This window comes from Macaca fascicularis, chromosome 12 (assembly GCF_037993035.2).
Source record: "Macaca fascicularis isolate 582-1 chromosome 12, T2T-MFA8v1.1".
Classification (NCBI taxonomy): domain Eukaryota; kingdom Metazoa; phylum Chordata; class Mammalia; order Primates; family Cercopithecidae; genus Macaca; species Macaca fascicularis.
The window spans coordinates 14,921,669-14,935,941 of NC_088386.1; positions in this window are offsets into that span (position 1 = coordinate 14,921,669).

Consider the following 14,273-nt stretch of genomic DNA (forward strand, 5'->3'; position numbering starts at 1 on the left):
AAAAACAAGCTGAGCAAAAATTAAACAGAAGCAGGATTTTCTCTTGGCTTGATCTACAGGAAGAATTTGGCTGAAAAGACGCATGCTTTGACAATGAAGTTGCTGGCAGTGGCATCTTAATTCTGGCAAGGGCAGAAGAGAATGTTAATAGCATAGACCCCAAGCCAGTGTTCCGAGAGCACCTAATGAATCCTGAAGCCGTCATTCACCACAGCTAAAATGTGATAGCCCGTTATATCACCATGGCCAGGCAGCATTCAGCACAGACAGCATGTCACATCAGCAGGGGAGAGAGTGCTGGGCGGACATTTAAATTTGGGCCCCATCAGGGCTCCCAAAAGACACCAAGATACAACTAGAAGCAAGGTGTTATGCCAACTTGACTGAACTAAGGGATACCCAGATAGCTGGTAAAACATTAGTTCTGAGTGTGTCTGTTAACTGGAGAAGATTAGCATTTGAGTCAATGCACTGAGGAAGAAAGATCCACCCACCCTCACCAACACAGGCAGGCATCGTCTAATCCCCTGACGGCCTGACTAGAACAAAAAGGTGAAGGAAGGGGAATTCTTTCTCTCTGCTTGTCCTAGAACATCCATTTTCTCTGCTTCTGGACATTGGAGCTCCTGGTTCTTGGGCCTTTGTCTTCAGAATTTATGTCAGGCCTTTGGAATCAGACTGAATTACTCTACTCCACTAGCTCTTCTTGTTCTCCGGCTTATGGATGGCAAATCATAGAACTTTTCTGCCTGTATAATCATGAGAGCCAGTGCCATAATAAATCTCTTACATATCTATATATCCTGTTTGTTCTGTTTCTCTGGAGAATCTTGACTAATACACAAGGCAAGTCCGCAGGGTATGTGTGTGGAGAATGAACCATTTCCAAATACCTAGGAAATTCCTCAGGATAATGGTAGAATTTACACTTTGCAAGTGTATTGAAGCAAAGCATTACGTGATCTGCTTGTGAATTGCTGGTATCACCTGTATCCATAAAACTAACCACTAAGAACAGACAATGCTTTCAAAGACAAGACTGTGAATATAAGGAATGGTATCACTAGCAACAAATTGAAAAGAAATGCATTGAGCTCAGGCTGGAAAGGTCATTGCAGGAAAAACAAGAATAATGACTGAAAAGGTTAGTTAAAAAAAAAAACTTGTACAGTCTCCCAATTATACTGTATAAGCTATGTACAAATCTTTTCGGAACTCCAAAGCACTTCAATGAGAAATTACAGACTCAGGGAAAATAGCAGTAGGACTTATTATGTGTCATTTTAGATAATTATAGGCAACTGAAAGTCCCAGCTCAATTGTACTGACCTGGTGCAAGATTGGAGTAAAAGTTTGCAATGTTAGCTTTGACTTTGCCACTCCCCCGTCATAGGGAAATCATATGTTAATGAGATCAGCAATGCATAATAAACAAATGTCATCATGACTGAGTTAGCCAATAGCTACTGCTTTGCCAAGTGGAGGAGAAAAGATGATGCAGCTACCCAAGGTTTCAGAGGAAGAAGAAAAGGATGACAAAAGGTCTAAACTGAGGTTAGATGTTTGGACTTTGCAGATTTTTGGTACCAATTTTTTTTTTTGAGACGGAATCTTGCTCTGTCGCCCAGGCTGGAGTGCAGTGGCGGGATCTCAGCTCACTGCAAGCTGCAAGCTCCGCCTCCTGGGTTTACGCCATTCTCCTGCCTCAGCCTCCCGAGTAGCTGGGACTACAGGCGCCCGCCACTGCACCCGGCTAGTTTTTTGTATTTTTTAGTAGAGACAGGGTTTCACCATGTTAGCCAGATGGTCTCGATCTCCTGACCTCGTGATCCTCCAGTCTCAGCCTCCCAAAGTGCTGGGATTACAGGCTTGAGCCACCGCGCCTGGCCTATTTTTTTGTTTTCATTAAGACGAGTGACCATTCGGCACAAAGAGGTAAACATCCAAGCTCATATGCACTGTCAAAAGAAACACATGTGGTTTCGGTGGTTCATAAATTCCTCCTTCCTAACGTGAAATGCTAGTGAAAGTGCCACAGCTTGAAACAGGAGGAGTACGCCAACACTCTGTGAGGTCCCAGCACTCATTTTAGGTTTTTCAGCCAAATCTATACAAATATTTTATACTCAGTAGTAGTAGCTTGTCTGCTAACACTAGTCCTGTATCACAGTCTTTACATTTCACCATAACACACATGTCCATGTTCTTGATTTTAATTGGGAGTGAGAGACACGTATTCCAGAAAAATTAACCTGACTTGAAGGCTCAATATATGAGGTCACGTCGCAGTTTTTCCACTTCAGCTCATACCATGTGAATTTGGACACTGGTTGAATCTCCATTTTTTACCTAAAAATAGGGACATAAAATGTATTTCAGAAAAAATCCTAAATTAGATAATGAAAAACAAGATACTTGGAACTGTGTTTCATAAATATTGGGCATGTGTGATTGAATCATTCTAATTTTAACCAGCATTTTGCTGAAATGGCTCAGAGCCTGGTTCTGCTTTGAAAAAGCTATAAAAGGACAGGCTTTAGCCGAAGACGATACTTTCCCTTGTTTACCTCCAGTGAGGCAGGCAGATGGGGTTACAGAGAGAAATGCAAACACATCTGATTTCACCAGTTGCCTGCAGCCTTTTGCTTCCAGCTTTCTCAGTTGTCTTCTAGGCCTTTCCCAGACAGGCCGACCCAAATATGATTAATTACCTATCTATTGCTGGCTTACATGGGTAAGAGAGTTTGGCAGTAAGATATGCCTGGGTTCAGAGAATAGCTTACCATTTCTTATACCTGGGTGCCATGTAATTCTTTTTTCTTTTTTAGTAGAGTATAATTCCTTATCATTAGAATTTTACTTATGTGTAAAAGAATAGCCACTTATACCTCTTTCACTGTGCAGTTGCTTTAATTACACATAAATATTGAGAGTCTATAAAGAAGTACATTCCTTTAGGCACTGTGCTTAGGCAAATTTCTTAATCTCTCATAGCTGCTAGGCTGAGCTATCCTACGGGAACGTCATGAGAATTTCATATATATTTTAAGAGTAACTTAAAATGTATAAACTGATACAAGGATAGGGAGCATGATTAAAGAGTTCTTTCCTTACTAGATGTGACAGTTATGTTTTTGCTTTTTCTTTCCCTAGTAATTAATCATCCAGGATTATTTTCCTTGCCTTTCCACGATCTATCCTTCTACATCTGTTTATGTGAAATAGTTATGAAAAAGCCTTTGTATTTGTGAAGAGGACCCCGAGGGCTCTAATTTGTATGGGAATTTGCTCAGTACTTCTGTGTGAACTAACTAGAAGTGGGAAGCAATCATAAATGATTTAATGTAAATTGTTTTGGGAACTGATAGATCACTATTCATCATCCTGTTTGCACTTATAGATGTGTAATGCAAAGGAGAGCAAATTTCCCCTGCAGATTAATGAAGGTAGCAACAGAGATTCTAATTTCCCAAGTGAAATACCTTTTACATAGTGGTAGCTTTGGGAGACAGGTCTGAACCTCATTAAACTTACTGCGTGTTATACACAGACAACCTAATTCAATTTTTGTAAAAACAGGCAAATAGGCCGTCAATGTAAATTAAATCCAAAGGCAAACAAGTGTCACTATGCTACTCTATTACATGAGCATTCGTCTCATAAATGGAAAAGTGAATTAAACTGTTAATTTCACTGGCAATATTAGAAAAACAAGTCTCAATCTGTAGGAGTCAAAAAGAGAAGAGTGTTTTTCTCCATGTGAATTATAATATTTTCCAACCGGCCTCTTCGAGGTTTACACTTCATCCGTAATCCCTCCCTTTGAAAACTAGATTTTTCGTAATTTCCATTTTGTCATCACTAAAAATTTTCTAATTTATCTTTGGACCTCCAGGTAACCTTTTCTGAAGTCTTAGTATTTTCCTCATCCTGACCAGGGATGTGCAGAATATGTCACCGCCACCCCCTATTCAGTATCTCTCAGAACTATTTAAAGCTTTCACAATAACATTGAGGGCATGCAAGGACCACCAGGACGGAGCACCAACTTGATGTCCTCTTACCAGCTCTTATCTCTGTCTACCCTGTTCCTCCCCATCAAACATCCTGACTTTCAGTCCTATTGAACTACTTGAAGGTATTTGATATATGCCAATGTATCTTTTTTCCACTTGTAAATCTTGTCTGACATTTTTTCCAAGTTCTCTTTTCAAACAAGAGAATAATATTGCATCTTTCAAGATTCAAACAGTCTATGCAGCCTTGACTATGCACCCTTCTTCCATGAAGGAATGCACTTGCTTTGTGGCCCTTTGCTCCCGTATAAAATCATGTCATGGCACTATTAGAGTTTCCAAACCTTCTTCCACATCACTTTAATGTCTCGCTTATCTTTGTTCTGCCAATATGAAGCACAGTGTCTGGCCCAAGGTATGTGCTCAATATATTGTTCAATAAGGGTATTTATTAAATGAACAAAATCTGATATATACAAAGGAAGTAATAGATGATCATTTTCACTTTATAAGCTCTTAATTGCTAAAGTAAGTTTTATCACATCCCCAATTCTTGTCAGGGAACCAGTTGCCCTGCCATGGTATCCTAGAGACTTTGGCTATGTCCCCACATAGGCAAAGAGTGGAACCACAGCTTTTGTGAGTCCAAGCAGCTTATTTTGTGATACTCCATGGACACGAGAGGATGGGTGGCCTGCGAAGAACCGCAAAGGGCATCTCCCACTTGCTTTCTTCTCTTCCCTTGGGGAATATCATGAGATAGTGTTGGTTCTTTCTGCTTAATTCTCCTTAGAATAGAGCTGCAGAATTAGAACCATTTAGCCACTGTCTAGATTTGGCTCCACAATTAATGGGGGTATCCTATAATTCACAGGGCAGTAATCTTTTGTATTACAGAATCCTTTTTGGTGTGTAGGACAAGGACCATGGGGAGTACTTTTTTTCTGTGTGTTTTTTTCCCCATTGTGTAAATAACAAAATGTTCACAACTGAAAGTGGCTCTTATCTTTATAGGTCAAATCTGTCAGGCTTTGGCCTTTCCTTATCTTAAGAACTTGATGATACTTACTCATATCCTTTCTCTTAGTTATATTCTTTTTTTCTTCTTTTCTTCTGGTTTTCTTTTCTTTTTTCTTTCTTTCCTTTTTCATTCTCTCATTTCTCTTTTCTTTCTCTGTCTCTCTGTCTCCCTTTCTTCACACTGTGGTTTAGACTACAGTCCCGTTCAGATTACATATGCTTGGTATACAGAAACCATATTTCCTTAATTTTTTAAGGTTATCAGACAAAACCCTTACCACTTTGTGTATGTGTAGAAGCAATGTTAGAAAAACAGGCCCTAAGATGTGGTCAAAAAGAGAAGAACGTTTTCTCCATGCGAATTACATGACAAGAAAAGGTACTAGAGAATGATAATTTGTTGTTTATAGGCAACATCCATATATTTCTGTTTATACCTTGACATAACTCTTGTTTTCTCTACCCTGACAAAAGAACCTCCATTTAAGAAATAAGCCATAAATATTGCTTAAATATTGTGGCAGCCATGAGATTGCCTCACTATAGATAATTCTCTGAAGCATTCAGTATTATAAAAAATAAATAAATAAAAAGTTTGCAGGGTATTGATCACATGGGACATAAGGAGAACAGAAGGTCCCCAGGGTACCAAACATTCTTTAATCGTTGTTTTATTTCTCTTGTTCATCCAATACTGAAATTAAAGCAAAATCAAAAATTGTTACTTTGAAGTCAATTCATTCTCCAGGCATCAGAAATATTTCTTAATCACTCAGCTATAGTCTTTCCTTTCATAAAATGAGGCTAATAATACCAAATTCATTGTTTTGTGAAGGGAAGTAATTACATCACAACTGTAACCAGAAATTAAGCCGTCTTAATTTTAAGGAATGACATTACTCTCAGTGTCTCTCTAATCAGGAATGAAAAGGAACACTAAGTCCCACTGAGAATTCACACATCCTGGTTGTTTTATTTGTCTCATGTGAATGCCTGAAAGGCTATGAAAGCCCTCTTTGCAGATGACCGCTGGCAATCTATTCTGGAAGGTATCTATGGCACATCAATTCAGGCTTTGTGAGACCCAAAATAACCTGAACAAGTATTTGACAGCTGCCCCAGAAAGACTAGAATAGTGAAAGTAGCTTCAGAAGGTCTTTATTCAAAAGAGGTAATTCAACCTGAGTACTGAGGTACAATAAAGAAATTTTGACCTTGCTTTCCCTCAGAAGTATAGTCCTTAAATTCTTATTTGTTTTGCTCTGCTATCATTTTTATAAAAAAAAATTTTGCAAAGGAGGTAGGTAACAAAATTCATTCATAAAGCGAATATCACTCTTCTAAACATTCATCTTCATAAATAGTTTGCATAAAGGGAGTTATCTCTCCAGTAGTCGGTCCCCTTATAATTAACTTGGTCTCTCATTACCAGTTTGGCAACCGAGATCATTCCAGTTGTTTCCACTGGTGGTTCCAGTTGAGTTAAGTCATGGATTATAGAAATATATGTGCAAATGACTATAGCCTTATGTACTTCTGTGTTGTGTACCATTTTTATATGAGTGCTTCTTCCAACTGCATTACTAACTGAGAGGACTAACTCCACCCTACAAATTCTTATCTTTTATGTAGATCACACACTGTTGAATAAATGCCACTGCCTTTGGGTCCTTTTTGATTTTCATGCTAATGTAGGTAGTCTGTTCATGCTCAATTATGGCAAAGATATGCCATGAATAGTAAGATATCCAGTAAATTATGAAACTATTAAACAACAATGTGCATGATGATCATTTTAGGCTTTCAGACAATACCATTGGGGAAGGGGTAATGAGGATTTGGAAAAGTAAGTTAACAAGTACAATTCATATCATGCAAAACAGACAGGCACTTATTCTATTCACTCAAAGCCAACTGGTAAGCTTTATTATTGTCATATGTGAAATTCATATCTTAATCTCATTTTATGCCACATTAAACTATCCCAACAGCCAGCAAATCCCAGCAGCAATATGTTTTCAATTGGTGACATGTCTTGTGACAAGGGGTTAATTTCCTTTGTCAGTCTTTTGAAGGCAACTTTTCCACTAGAGTAGGAATTGTGTAATGCAGAACATACTTCTTAAACTGGTCAAATGATTTAATAAAATGTCTGTAAAATCAGTTTAATAGAAATCCTTTAACTCCCCCAGTGTGAGTAGAAGGTTTAATGACTCCAAGATTAACTTCAAACTGTAGTTTCACCCTCTGATTCCAGGACTGGCTCATTGGGAAGAGAGCTGGCATTTTCTCATATGGAACTGACTTGGTGCCTCAATGCCCAGTGCCTGTGGCCGCCGCATCTGCAATCTGTCTGGTGGAATGACATATGCTGGGCCTTGGGTGAATCACATTGGACAACTTACAGAAAATGTTGATAGCAAGAGAAATGGTTGCTGTCTTTTAGAATTTGTCAAAACAGGAGATACTAATTTCAATGTCTTATAATAATTTTTGAACAAACCTAGCAGTACAGCTATTTCCTTCCATGTGCTCAGGAAGGCTGAGATGCCAGTGCTCAGTTACTGCTGTGCTTCTTCAATGAAGACTTTGGAACTGACCTGACTCACCCTTTTCCAGTTTCCCATAGCAATTGTTCCATTCACTCTGGGCACACTGAATATTTTTATTTCATATTAAAATAGACTATATTATTATTTACCCAAGGAGATAATGATTTTCTCCTGGACCTCAATTAGGTATTAAAGACCTATGTTTGGTGGAGTGGGGCCAAGATAGCCATCTAGAAAGAGCAGTGTTTGCAGGCTGCCATTGAAAAGAACCATCATAATAAGCATGTGAATGATAACAATATGCATGTGAATAATAACAAGCATGTGAATCCTTCACCAGCAACTAAGGCATTCAGATTCTCTCATCAGAACTGACTAGGAGACTGGCATAATCCTCGGAGAGGAAAAAAGAACAGGGTGGTGCAATGGCCCACCTGAGAACCACGTGGGGAAGGGGAGTCTTCTAGCCCCAGCTAGGGAGGCGATGATGAGCGACTTAAGCCCACCGAGCTCCCAGGCAGAGGGGCAGCCAGCCCCACAGCTGTGGCCGCCTGCTGTCTAAGCCATTTGTGCTCCTTGTGGGAGGGGCAGCAGCCAGCCCTGGGACTCAAAACTGCCTAACACGCTAAGCTCCCTGGGCGAGGGATAGCATTCATCTCTATAGCTCTAGGCTTTACTTTTCCACTGCCGGAGCCAGGGAGGGTGCACATCTTGGTCCCAAGATGTGTCTCCCACAACTCAACACAATGGTTGTGGCAGACTGCTGCCAGAGTGCCTCTTCAGGCCTCACCCTGACGCACCCTTCTTCACTGGGTTGGGCTTCCCTGCAGGAACTCCAATAACTCTAGCCAAAGGCTCAGGGACAGAACCTGGATCTCCCTTGGCCTGAACTCCTAGGGGGAAGGGTGGCCATAGTCTCTGTAGACCAGCAGACTTAGCTTTTCCTCCTGGTAGTTCTGAGGAATCTGGGTAGCCCAGATGAGTAGGTTTACTCCCAGCAAAGCACACCCACTCCACCAAGGGACAAAGTGCTTCATTAAATGGGTCTTGTTCTCTGTGCCCCCCAACTGGGTGAGACCCTCCAACAGGGGTTGTCAAGACAGCCTACACAGGAGCAATCCTACTGGCATCAGGTTGGTGCCCCTTGAGGTCAGAGATCCCAGAATAAAGAGCAGGCACCCAACTTTGCTGTCGTCTAGCCTGCTTGAATGATATCTCTAGGCACGGGAGGAAACCAGATGAACAGGGCCTAAAGTGAACCCCCAGCTAACCACAGCAGCCATACAGAAGGGGGACCTGACCATTGAAAGAAAAACAAACAGAAAGTGACAACAACAGCATCAACAACAACCACAAAAAGCCCCTACAAAAACCCCATCCAAGGGTCAACGGCCTCAAAGATCAAAACTAGACAAACTCATGAAGATGAGAAGGAATCAACAAAAACACACTAAAACCCAAAAGGCCAGAGAACCTCTTCTCCAAATGATCACAACGTCTCTCCAGCAAGGATGCACAACTGGACAGAGGATGAGATGGACAAAATAACAGAACTAAGCTTCAGAAAATGGGTAATAAAAAACTATGCTGAGCTAAAGGAGCGTGTTCTAACCCAATGCAAATAAGCAAAGAACCTTCATAAAACGTTAGAGGAGCCACTAACTAGAATAACCAGTTTAGAGAAGAGCATTAATGACCTGATGGAGCTGAAAAACACAGCATGAGAACTTTGTGAAGCATACACAAGATTCAATAGCTGAATCAACTAAGTAGAAGAAAGAATATCAGAGTTTGGAGACCACCTTACTGAAATAAGGCATGCAGACAAGACTAGAGAAAAAAGAATGAAAAGGAATGAGCAAAGCCACCAAGAAATATGGGACTTCATAAAAATACTGAACCCACAATTGATTGGAGTACCTGAAGGAGACAGGGAGAATGGAAACAAGTTGGAAAACACACTTCAGGATGTTATCCAGGACAGCTTCCCCAACCCAGCAAGACAGACCAACATTCAAATTCAAGAAATACAGAGAACACTGCTAAGATACTCCATGAGATGATCAACCCCAAGACACACAAGCATCAGATTCTCCAAGGTCAAAATGAAGGAAAAAATGTTAAGGGCAACCAGAGACAAAGGCCAGGACACCTGCAAAGGGAAGCCCATCAGACTAACAGTGGACTTCTCAGCAGAAAAATCTATAAGCCAAAAGAGATTGGGGGCCAATATTCAACATTCTTAAAGAAAAGAATTTTCAGCCCAGAATTTCACATCTAGCCAAACTAAGCCTTATAAGCGATGGAAAACAAACAAACAAACAAAAACCTTTTCCAGACAATCAAATGCTGAGGGGGTTTGTTTCCACCAGGCCCACCTTGCACGAGCTCCTTAAAGAAGCACTAAAGATAGAAAGAAAAAACCAGTACCAGCCACTTTAAAAACACACCAAAATATAAAGACCAAGGACATTGTGAAGAAACTGTATCAATTGGTGTGTAAAATAAACAAATAGCATTATGATAACAGGATCAAATTCACACATAACAATACTAAACTTAAATGTGAATGAGCTAAATGCTCCAATTAAAAGACAGACTGGCAAATTTGTTAAAGAGTCAAGACCCATCAGTGTGCTGTATTCAGGAGACCCATCTCATGTGCAAAGACACACATAGGCTCAAAATAGAGGGATGGAGGAAAATTTACCAAGCAAATGGAAGGCAACACAAAAGCAGGGGTTGCAATCCTAGTCTCTGACAAAACAGACTTTAAACCAACAAACACCAAAAAATACAAGAGCATTAAATAATGATAAAGGGAAGAATTCAACCAGAAGAGCTAACTATTCTAAATATATATGCACCCGGGAGTGCCCAGATTTATAAAACAAATTCTTAGAGACCTACAAGGAGACTTAGGCTCCCACACAATAATAGTGGGAGACTTTAACACCCAACTGCCAATATTAGATCAATGAGACAGGAAATTAACAAGGATATTCAGGACTTGAACTCATCTCTGGATCAAGTAGATCTAATAGACATCTACAGAACTCTCCAGTCCAAAGCAACAGAATATATGTTCTTCTTAGTGCCACATGGCACTTATTCTAAAATTGACCACATAATTGGAAGTAGTACACTTCCTCAGCAAATACAGAAGAACTGAAATCATATAAAACAGTCTCTCAGATCACAGTGCAATCAGATTAGAACTCAGGATTAAGAAACTCACTCAAAAACACACAATTACATGGAAATTGAACAGCTTGCTCCTGAATAACTTCTGGGTAAATAATGAAATTGAGGCAGAATTCAAGAAGTTCTTTCAAACCAATGAGAACAAAGAGACCAATGTACCAGAATCTCTGGGACACAGCTAAAGCAGTGTTAAGAGGGAAATTTATAGCACATCAGAAAGATCTCGAACTGAAACCCAAATATCACAATAAAAAGAGATAGAAAGTCAAGAGCAAACTAATCCAAAAGCTAACAAAAGACAAAAAATAACCAAAATCAGAGCTGAACTGAAGGAGATTGAGGAAGAAAGCACATTCCAAAAAAATCAGTGAATCCAGAACCTCCTTTTTTGAAAAAAATTAACAAAAATAGACTGCTAGCTAGACTAATAAAGAAGAAATGAGAGAAAAATCAAATAGACATAATAAAAAATTATAAAGGGGATATCACCACTGATCCTACAGAAATACAAGCTACCATCAGAGAATACTATAAACACCTCTATGCAAATAAGCTAGAAAATTGAGAAGAAATGAATAAATTCCTGGACACATACACTCTCCCACGACTAATTCAGAAAGAAGTCGAATCCCTGAATTAGACCAATAACTAGTTCTGAAATTCGAGTAGTAATTAATAGCCTACTAACCCAAAAAAAAACAAGGTCTCCTCCCTAACTCATTTTATGAAGCCAGCATCATCCTCATACCATCATCCTCGTACCAAAACTTGGCAGAGACACAACAAAAAAAGAAAACTTCAGGCCAATATCTCTAATGAACAGTGATGCAAATATCCTCAATAAAATACTGGCAAAGCAAATTCAGCAGCACATCAAAAACCTTATCCACCATGGTCACTTGGCTTCATCCCTGGGATGCAAGACTGGTTCAACATATGCAGATTAATAAATGTAATCCATCACATAAACAGAACCAAAAACATAAACCACATGATTATCTCAATAGATGTAGAAAGACCTTTGATAAAATTCAACATCCCTTCATGTTAAAAACTCTCAATAAACTAGGTATTGAGGGAACATATCTCAAAATAATAAGAGCTATTTTTGACAAACCCTCAGCCAATGTAATATTGAATGTGTAAAAGCTGGAAGCATTCCCTTTGAACACGAGTACATGAGTACAAAACAAGGATGCCCTCTCTCACTACTCCTAGTCAACATAGAATTGGAAGTTCTGTCCAGGGCAATCAGGCAAGAGAAAGACATAAAGCGTATTCAAATAGGAAGAGAGGAAGTCAAATTGTCTATGTTTGCAGAAGACATGATTTTATATTTAGAAAACCACATCATCTCAGCCCCAAATCTCCTTAAACTGATAAGCATCTTCAGCAAAGTCTCAGGATATGAAATCAGTGTGCGAAAATCACAAGCATTGCTTTACACCAACAAAAGACAAGCAGAGAGCCAAACCATGAATGAACTCCCATTCACAATCACTACAAAAAAAAAAAAAAAAAAGTATCTAGGAATACAGCTAATAAGTGATGTGAAGGGCCTCTTCAAAAAGAACTAAAAACAACTGCTCAAGGAAGTAAGAGAGGACACAAACAAATGGAAAAACATTCCATGCTTGAAAATGGACATACTGCTGAAAGTAATTTATAGATTCAATGCTATTCCCATAAAACTACCATTGACATTCTTCACACAATTACAAAAAAGTACTTCAAATTTAATATGGAATCAAAGAAGACCTCGTATAGCCAAGACAATTCTAAACAAAGATAACAAAGCTGGGGAGGAATCACTACATGACTTCAAACTATACTACATGGCTACAGTAACTAAAACAGCATAGTACTGATATCAAAACAGACACATAGACCAATGGAACAGATCAGAGGCCTCAGAAATAATGCCACACATCTACAGCCATCTGATCTTCGACAAACCTGACAAAAACAAGCAATTGGGAAAGGATCTTCTATTCCATAAATGGTGCTGGGAAAACTGGCTAGCCATATGCAGAAAACAGAAACTGGATCCCTTACTTACACCTTACACAGAAATTATCTCAAGATGGATTAAAAAATGTAAAACCCCGAACCATAAAAACCCTAGAAGAAAACCTAGGAAATACCATTTAGGGCATAGGCATGGGCAAAGACTTCATGACAAAAATGCCAAAAGCAATTGCAACAAAAGGCAAAATTGACAAATGGGATTTAATTAAACTAAAGCACTTCTGCACAGCAAAAGAAGCTATCTTCAGAGTGAACAGGCAATCTAAAGAATCAGAAAAAAATTTTACAATCTACCCATCTGACAAAGGTCTAATATTATGCAGAATTTACAAGGAATTTAAATTACAAAAAAACTAAACAACTCCATCAAAAAGTGGGCAAAGGATATGAACAGACACTTCTTAAAAGAAGACATTTACATGTCCACCAAAGATATGAAAAAAAGCTCAACTTCACTGATAATCAGAGAAATGCAAATCAAAACCACAATGAGATACCATCTCATGCCAGTTAGAATGATGATTATTAAAAAGTCAAGAAACAATAGATACTGGCGAGGCTTTGGAGAAATAGGAATACTTTTACACTGCTGGTGGGAATGTAAATTAGTTAAACCATTGTGAAAAACAGTGTGGCTTTTCCTCAATAATCTGGAACTAGAAATATTATTTAACCGAGCAACCCCATTACTTGGGTATATAACCAAAGGAATATAGATCATTCTTCTATAAAGACATGCACACATATGTTTATTGCAGCACTATATACAATAGCAAATACATGGAACCAACCCACATGCCCATCAATGATAGACTGGATAAAGAAAATGTGGTACATGTACACTATGCAGCCATAAAAATGAATGAGCTCATGTCCTTTGCAGGGACGTGGATGAAAGCTAGAAACCATCATCCTCAGCAAACTAACACAGAATACAGAAAACCAAACACCACGTTTTCACTCATAAGTGAGAACACATGGACACAGGGGAAAAATACACAACAGGGCCTGCTGGGAGTAGGGGTGATGGGAGGGAACTTAAAGGACAGGTCAATAGGTACAGCAAACCACCATGGCACACGTTTACCTATGTAACAAGTGCATGTTCTGCCTATGTATCCATACTTTAAGAAGAAATTTAAAAAAACAATAAAGACCTATATTCACCAAGAATAGGCCTGTACTTTATACATCTTTATATTGCCTGAGCCTAACACAATTTCTGGTCATCTCATCATCCCATTTTTACTTCCACCCACCACTTCATTCTCTTGTTTTTTATAACAAAATTCTTCAGAGTTTTCAGTACATACTATGTCCAGATCCTCTCCTGTTCTCCATTGGACCAACTTTCATCAGGTTTTGGCCCCTACCATTCTGCCAGCTTCACTTATCAAGATGGACAATTTCTACATTGCTAAGTTCCAAAATGAATCCTACATCTTCCTCTTAT